The sequence below is a fragment of the Bos grunniens genome, chromosome 21, assembly GCF_055505025.1.
Source record: "Bos grunniens cultivar Pamir isolate PY7600 chromosome 21, Bosgru_T2T1.0, whole genome shotgun sequence".
NCBI classification, from domain to species: Eukaryota; Metazoa; Chordata; class Mammalia; order Artiodactyla; family Bovidae; genus Bos; species Bos grunniens.
The window spans coordinates 56,175,139-56,183,689 of NC_141185.1; the positions used below are offsets into that span (position 1 = coordinate 56,175,139).

At 41.9% G+C, this 8,551-nt stretch overlaps 1 long non-coding RNA gene across 2 annotated transcripts; it reads left to right on the forward strand.

Annotated features, from left to right (window-relative positions):
- The first annotated feature begins 239 nt into the window (after positions 1–239).
- Positions 240–2,122, forward strand: LOC147349759 (uncharacterized). 2 transcript variants are annotated; one of them, XR_015150115.1, is made up of 2 exons: positions 240–926; positions 1,907–2,122. It is a non-coding gene; the product is annotated as an uncharacterized LOC147349759 (long non-coding RNA). The 2 variants fall into 2 exon arrangements; XR_015150116.1 differs by having other exon boundaries at positions 285–926; positions 1,626–2,058.
- Positions 2,123–8,551: the final 6,429 nt, after the last annotated feature.

An 8,551-nucleotide genomic window follows, 5' to 3' on the forward strand; every position in this document is an offset into this window, starting at 1 on the left:
TAAACTGCGTGTAAAGACGCCCAGGACCCAGGCGGAAGCCCTGGGAGACGGGCCCACCCCGTGCCGGGTGCATCGGGAGCCCCGCCCCCGAGACGCGCGGCGGCGCACATACGTGCGGCAGGCCAGGAAGGGAATGGCGAGGGCCGGGCGGGGCGGGGCGGGGCGGCGCGCGGCCGGCCGCCAGGGGGCAGCCGCGCGTCTGCGGGCCGCGGCCGGCTGGAACCGGTCTGGCCGGAAGTTGGGGCGGTGCCTCGGCTTCCGCTGGGAGAAAGTGCCACGTGGCCGGCCAGGAGGGAGGCAAACAACAAGATGGCGGCGGCAGGGGGCGGGGTCCGCTGGGAGCCCCTGAGGCCATGGGTCCCGCAAAGGGCGGCGTTCGCTGGGTGGGGTGGGCGAAGTGGTGCGAGATCCCTTTATTCGAGCGTCTGAGGTCGCCCGACCAGACGTAGACAGGGGCGTGGGCCCAGCGCACACACTGCGTCAGCTCGGCCAGAGTCACCGCCGCGCGTTCTCAGGAACCCGCCGGCCAGCTTCTCATTTGCGGCCCGTTTCCATTTGTCCCCGCGTTTGTCGCTCCGTGCCAAGAAGCACGGCAGAAACGCCTTTCTCCGGGCATTTTCGTCCTTTGATTAAGTGTGGCACATCGAGCCAGGGAGTCCTAGTTGAATCAACGCATTCTTTTTGCTACCATTTTTGGTTACCGTTTCCTGCCTTTGTTCAGCGACTTAGCACTGCTTCCCTTCTGATGGAGGCAAAAAAACCCTGGATAATCTGGACTTTTAGGTAGACTCCCAACCCTGTCCAATCGTGGTGGCAGTTTGACTTGTACACAGGAGCTGCTGTGGTATCGCCAGCGTGTGGCAGAGTCCGAAGTTCTGTTACTTTATATCTGCCACCTTGTACGTGTTTTCAGAAAGAAAAAAAATGTAAGTGTGGATGGTTGCAGATTACAAGGTGCAGGAAATAAAGCAAAATCAACGAGTGTTGGTGGCCTTTCCATCACGGCCCGCAGTTTCCCCTTAGCTGTCCAAGGATCTAGAACTGGAATACGGAGTCTTTGTACCTTTGCCTGGCCAACCGTCGGGCTCCGCTTGCTTTCTTCATCCAGTTTAGTTTTACTTGAGTTTGACGCAGCAGACCAAGTGTGGGTAAAAATAGTTAACACAGCCCTTCGGCTTGCGGTGGTATATTTAGAATAAAGGAGAGACGTCAGTCCTTGTTTTTGAAATATATTCCTCGTTTTTGAGAGTTAAGATTCAGATTCTTCTCGCTAATTTATGAGACTGTCGACAAGTCTGAAAGGAAGCGACTGTTTTTGTTTTAAAATAATGGAACTCGCCTCCCAAAGGTTTGGGAGTTTAAAGAAAATTTTCTGAATGTAAAAAGGGCCCTGCTACACTGACAAAGCAGAAGGACACTAATTTCTCTATGAAGACGCCCTTACAGTTTCCTCAGTCTGGTGGGGATTTAAAAACTTGGGCTGTGATCAAAACTGCGTTGCTGTTACGTGATAGACTAGAAACGGTATAATGGGGTCGGGCCGGAAAAGGGGAAGGAAAAAAAAAAAAAAAGCTTAGTGTATTTTAAGGTTTAAATGCTTTTTTTTTTTTTTTTTTTTAACCCAGAGATTTGAGAGAATCTCCCTTCACCCACTCCTGTTTTGTAAGCGCGCCTTCAGAGGTGTCACTACGGACTTGCCCATCACTTGGCAGAAAGGGGGCTGGAAGAAGTTTTTAAAGGATCTTTTTACCCGGAGGGGTTAGAACCGTCCCTTCCCTGAGCCTGGGAAAAGAATGCAAATCCTTCAGAGCAAATCCTTCCTTTGTTCTACTAAAGAAGGCTGCTTCATTGTGTCCTAACGTTTTGCAGTGATTACCTTCTTCTCTGTCTCCTTTTGTACTTACAGATACAAACTTGGGCAACTTTTCCTGCAAATCCCCCTGTTACTCAGGAGCACAAGAATTAGCATCCTCGAGCCTTCAGTTGTTTGCCTCCAGAATTTCACTAGCACTGCCTTACTGTTAAAAGGAGAAAATATATTTAAAATTTTTAATATTTCATGATAGCACATTTGATTTTTTTTTTAAAGGAAATTAAAAGAACTTGTAGCCTAGCAATTCAGAGATAACTTGTAGACACAGAAGGAAGTTTGTTTGGGGGGATTATATTTGTACAACTTGGTACCTTCTTCACTTTTTCAGATACGTTTTTAGTTTATATTACTTAAATTATGTTCGACACAATATAAATAATACAGACGAATACAAAGAACAAATCACTCAATGCCATTATCAAGGAAGAACCACTATTAAACAGCTTGTCTCTAGTTGTCCTAAAAGAGCACTAAACTTAGTTTGTAACTGATTTGCATTTTGTCAGTCAGTCGTGTTGGACTCTTTTCGACCCTGTGGACTGCAGCCCTCCAGGCTCCTCTGTCCCTGGGATTCTCCAGGCAAAAATACTGGAGTGGGTCGCCATTAGCCACTTGTAATGTACGTTTTCTAAGGTCAAGTAAGAATCTTTGTGATTTTTAGAGCCTGCATGATATACTATCAGTTCAATATACCACAATTAACCACCAGCCTTTCTCTTACTGCTGAACACCAAATTTGTCGTTTTTTGCTCTTATAATAAACTCTGGCATGAGTAATTTTGTACAAAAAGCTCTTCCTGTATTTCTGTAGAATACAGCTCACAATGAATCTGAGCTTTGTAAGGTGGATTGATACGTCTTTGACTCACCAGATTGTTGAGTCCATGGTGTTTCATCTGGACCCTTCAAATGACTGCATCAGCTTTGTTTACCCACACTTTTCTAAATTTTTTAAATTATAAATCATATATTCTTAGTATATTTTTCCAAGTTTTTAAAGAAGTATACTTGAGTTACATTGCTGTGCTTTGTATATTACCCTTGATATGAAGATGTGTCTAATAACTGTAAGAGATGGATACTTAAGTTAAATATTTAAAAGGAACCCTTTCACTGTCAAATATTAACAATACAGAAACCTCTTTTCCTTTTAACAAGTTTTTTTTTTCCTGTGTATAGATATGGTACAAAAGAAACTAGTTGTTGACATTTTCTTTCCAATGTGCAGCAAGTATAAAAACTTTGTAGTTCTCTAACAGACTTAAGAACACAGCTTTGTGGGGAGGAAGTGGGGAGTGCATATGGAGAGAGTAATATGAAAACATCACTGCCATATGTAAACTAGATAGCCAATGGGAATTTGCTGTATGACTCAGGGAACGAAAACTTAAGAACCTAGAGGGGTGGGATGGGGAGGGAGGTGGGAGGGGACGTAGGTAAACCCATCAGCATTCAAGTTGACCTTTGGAGATTCACGTTGATGTTTGGTAGAAACCAACACAATACTGTAAAGCAATTACCCTTCAGTTAAAATAAATTTTTAAAAAAACTTTGTAGTTCTCCAAAATTGTCTAGTATAAATGAACTTTGGGGGTGGGTTTTTTTGTTTTTTGGTTTTTTGTAGGGTAAAAGTGTCTCTAAATCATCTGTCATCATTTAATTTGCCATTTTCAATTGTTTTATTGTGAGTATGCTACTAAGACTATCCACAGGACAGGAAAGACAGCTCTCTTCAAGCTGACCAATTAATTCTGTTTCTGCTCTGTGTTAGTGTAATGGTACTTGGAGACTCCCTACCAGGGAACCATTTCATAGCCCATTCCTCCAAAATGAAACTGTTTGCCAGAATCTTCTCTCTGCTCTCTGAAAATGATTTTGCAAACACAGAGAAGTAAAGATGAAAAAAGCAACACATGAATGATGGAGCAACATCAGCAGCCATTCCGTGGACATCTTAAAATCACCTCAGAAAAATGTGACCCTCCTTTTCCTGGGGTAATGTTAATTCTGATCACCACCTATAATTTTTTGTTTTGTTTTGGCCACAGCATGTGGGATCTTAGTTCACTGATCAGGGATCAAACCTGGGTCTCCTGCGCTGGAAGCACAAGTCTCTACCACCTACACTTTAAAGCAATCCTATGTGTTAGTCTCTCAGTCGTGTCCAGCTCTGTGCGACCCCATAGACTAGCCCACCAGGCTCCTCTGTCCGTGGGATCTCCCAGGCAAGAATACTAGAGAGGGTTCTCATTTTCTACTCCAGGGGATTTTCCCAGACCCAGACCTGCATCTTTTCTGTCTCCTCATTGGATTCTTCACAACTGTGCCATCTTCAAATGAAGTCCTAATTAATATACTTGGAATAAGATACATTCCATTAAAATGGAGAACATCACTTAAAAATATTGAAAAGGGCTTGGGGGTTCAAGAGCTACTGAATATAGTAATCATTATTATTCTGTAATAGATTTGCTCTTAGTGACAATACCCCAGTGCTGAGGCTTGTCTCTGAAAATATAGCATTTGAGCCCAGTTACTAAATAGTCTAACCGTACAGATAGACAGCAGTAAGCATGAAAAGATTTTTTAATAGCTACATCAGCATTGTGCATTAGATTAAAATCTATATATTATCAAAGATTCATTCACTGTCATCCTCTCAAAACAGCTCTAGATTTGTTTATCATTTAGATTTCATAGCTGATACCTAAGTCAGTAAATGGATGAGTATGTTTCATTTTAGTTCTTAAGGGACATTGACTTTGAACAGCTTTTGGAAGCTATAACACTTAGAAGAAACCTGTCTCCTAAGAGCTGAAGTTTAAAAATCTACTGATATAAATGAAGAAGTTGGGGGAGAAGAAAAATTATTTATTTTCAGAGCCTTTGAAAACATCAAGATTCCATTCTCAGCAGGAGAAGAAAAGTTCTTGCAAATTGACCCCTTAACTCAGCACTACCGGAAATCAAAGAGGGAATCTCGGTTGTCTTCTGTCCTAGACTGTCTTGGCTGCTGTGTTGGCAAGTTGTGGGCACGTTCCAGCAGGATCAGGGCCCTGGAGGTCTCAGCATCACTACGTTTTAGTCTTACTAGTTGCCCCTTCTTCCCCATAACAAATACCCCTAACGCCCTGCTCTCATCCTTTCAAGGTCCCTTGGAGCAGCAATTAGAAACTGGGGCTTCAGAGTCAGAGGAAATCAGAGTTGGTTTCTAGATCCGTCATTTACTAACTCTGTGATCTCTGGCAGGTTAACATCTCTGGGCCTCAGTATCTCCCCCCAGATATTGGGGATATCTCTCTGTCGTGAGGATGGTATAGTGGACAGTATGTAATGCTTAGCACATCGTGTGTATGTGTACACTAGCACGCATTCAGTCACCCAATCATGTCGGACTCTTTGAGACACCCACAGACTGTAGCCTCAGGCTCCTCTGTCCATGAAATTTTTCAGGCAAGAATACTGGAGAGTTGCCATTTTCTACTCCAGGGGATCTTCCCAATCCAGGGATCAACCTGCATCTCTTGTGTCTCCTACATTGGCAGGTAGATTCTTTACCATTGTGCCATCTGGGAAGCCCTGCTTAGCATATTGCCTGGCACAAATAATCTCTCAATGGATGGGTGGTGTTGTTAACACTTCTACTTCCTTAAGCTGCTTTTTACATGTGCTGGGGCCCTCATTCTCCTTTGGTTAGTTGCCTCCTCTTGGGTCTCCACCCCTCCAGCCTAGATCCCTGAGCTGCTGGCTATTCCTTGTCCCATCTTCCCTTTTAAACATGCTCTTTGCTCTCTCATCTGCCTCGTAAATACCTCCTCATTCATCAAAACTCAAACCTTACTATCCGGATGATGAAAGTATAAATTGGTATAACTTCTTTGGAGGGAAATTTTTGCAAACATTATCAGAATTTAAATGCACCAACTTACAGATCCAGGAATTCTACTTCTAGGAATGTATCTTATGATAATCTCACACATGGACAAAAAAGAAATATATACAAAGATACCAAAACTGTAAAATCTTACATGTCCAATGGAACGCTAGTATAAAATTTTTTATTTATCCCTACAATGAAATAGGGCTACTAAGAATAAATGAGCAGTTCCATATGTACTGATTTCCAAAACATATTGTTAAATGAAAAAATCAAGTTAAAAAAGCCTAGTAGAAAATGCCCCCATTTGGCTGAAAAGGAAGGAGTGATACATTTATATTATGTTTACATTAATGGGATGGTGGTGGTGACCCCTGATGATCAGTCAAGGATCTAGATGAGGAAAGATTTCCTTTTCACTGTATACTTTTTGCTCTTTTTGGGAAAATGTCTTAACTATTTGCATAAAGTATTAAATTTCTTTAAATTAAAAATATATATACCCTAACTCCAGCATCTCTTCATTTTGGGAAGACTTGGCTGACCCTCTCCCACCCTTCCCAGGAAATTTCTGCCTCCTTCCTACTTTGTGAGTTGCCTTGTGTTTTGAATGTAACTTTAAATCCCATTGTATTGAATGTAACTGTCCACATGACTGGTTTCCCTCAAAACCCAGAGCATCTGTCTAGAAAGTAGAATTGATATTGTATTCATTTTTATGTTCTAAGAATCCAGCACAAGATGATACACACACAGTTTTTTTGAAAAGAATGAATTAAAAACGTCTCCTATCACAGTCTCTCCCACCACATCCCTGATCCTATTCTGGTTGTCCACAAGAGAATCTGAGCTCCGTCCAGCGTATAATCTGGCCCATCCTTTATTATTGGGCATTCCCAGCAAACCTTCTTTTAGCTCCTTCTGTTGTTTACTTGCTCAGCTGTGTTCAACTCTTTGGGGACCTCATGGACTGTAACCAGCCAGGAGCCTCTGTCCATGGGATTTCCCAGGCAAGAATACTGGAGTGGGTTGCCATCTCCTCCTCCAGGGGATCTTCCTGACCTAGGGATCTAACCTGCATCTCCTGCATTGCAGGTGGATTCTTTACCACTGAGACACCAGGAAATCCTTGTACCTCTTGCTACACCTAACTTTTCATTTTTTAAGTTGTTGTTAGTTTATCCTGTCTGGTTGGTATTTTTTCTTTTTTTAATGGACAATGTCTTCACACTCCTTGCCTTTGCATATGTAGTTCCCTTAACAAATGTCCTTTCCTACTTCTCCAGTTTAGTTGCCTTCATTTAAATCACTTCCTCTTTGAAGCCTTCCTGTTCTTCTCCTGTCTTAGTCGATAAACTTAATGTTCCCATGAGTCTCTGATCAAACTTGTAATCCCTGGTATTTACTGCAGTTATTTTACATGTTAGTCCATCTGCCAAAAATATAGGACTTTTCAAAGACAGAGATTTTTAGCTTGTGTATCTTACTCTTCCCAGAATTTATGCCTGGCACAAGGCAGGTACTCAATCAACACCGTTAGTTGGATGAATGAACAAGTAAATGCACATGGTATTTTGAAGGGCAGCTTGTGGTGGCCATCTACAACTTATTCAGGGTGATATACTTGTATGCTGTTGTCTTACATTCACATCTCAGCCTGGCCCCTTGAGGCATTAGAGTAATGCAGGTGGAGAAATCTAATTACATGTGCCCTCTTTAAGGCCCTTACAGCAGAATTGCTAGATTTAACAACTAATAATAATGCAAGTTACTCAATTAAATTTGAATTTCCCAGAAACAACAAACAAGATTTTAGTGTAAATGTATTCCAAATGTACTTTTTAAAAAAAGTATTCATTGTTTATCATAAATTTAAACCTGACTGAATGTTCTCCTGTATTTTATCTGGCAGCCCTACCTCAACGACCAAATTCCCAAACCTCGTCTTCCTGCATTCTAACTCAGTAATTCTTAGAAAATGTTACAAACTATGCAGTCTTATCATCTTTATTAAATGTAAGCAACCAAAATCTACCAACTCTGCTTACTAAAATTTAGTGCATATTTAAACACTTTGTCTTCTTCCAAAACTTTTATTATATTTTAACCATTAGAGTTAGATTCTAATGTATATGAATTTAGCCTCTTAGCCACTTTAGAACTGGACCTGAGACGGAAAATCCAGATGACTTCACATCTGAAGTCTCTCCCTCGCTCGCTCTTTTTTTGTTGTTGCTCTCCTCTCTATTCTGCAGTAAATTTTAAATAACAGGAGATTACCCCGGACTCCTGTAGGGCGGTTAGGGAAGGCTCTCAGCCATTAGAAACCCTGCAGAGCTCTTTGGTCTGTAAAATACCACTTCCCTGCAGAGCTAAGGGGGTAGCCACACTACCCAGCGCTGGCACCTGCACCAACCAGCCCAGCAACCACCAAGTATTGTTACAGACTAGGCTTTCCACGAAAAGCCTATTTTAAAAATTAGAAGCATCATCTAATCTGAAATGGGGCATTTCCCGATTTCAGTTTCTTGGCATTGGTAAGTATTCTCGCAGTGAAAAAAATTAAAGCACGAAACTCAGCTGCACCTACTTTTGTCTCAAAGGCACAATTCCCTTTACATCAAATCATATTCCCCTGCAACTTCAACATGGATGACAACTCTACACGACACAGCTTTTGGTTACAAGTAGTTAATTAGTTCTCCCTGTGGTTATGGAAAGATAATGTCACAAATATATCCCTTTTTTAACATCCAAACTTGCAAATTACAGGCTAAACACCGTCCTGCGTGTCTACATCT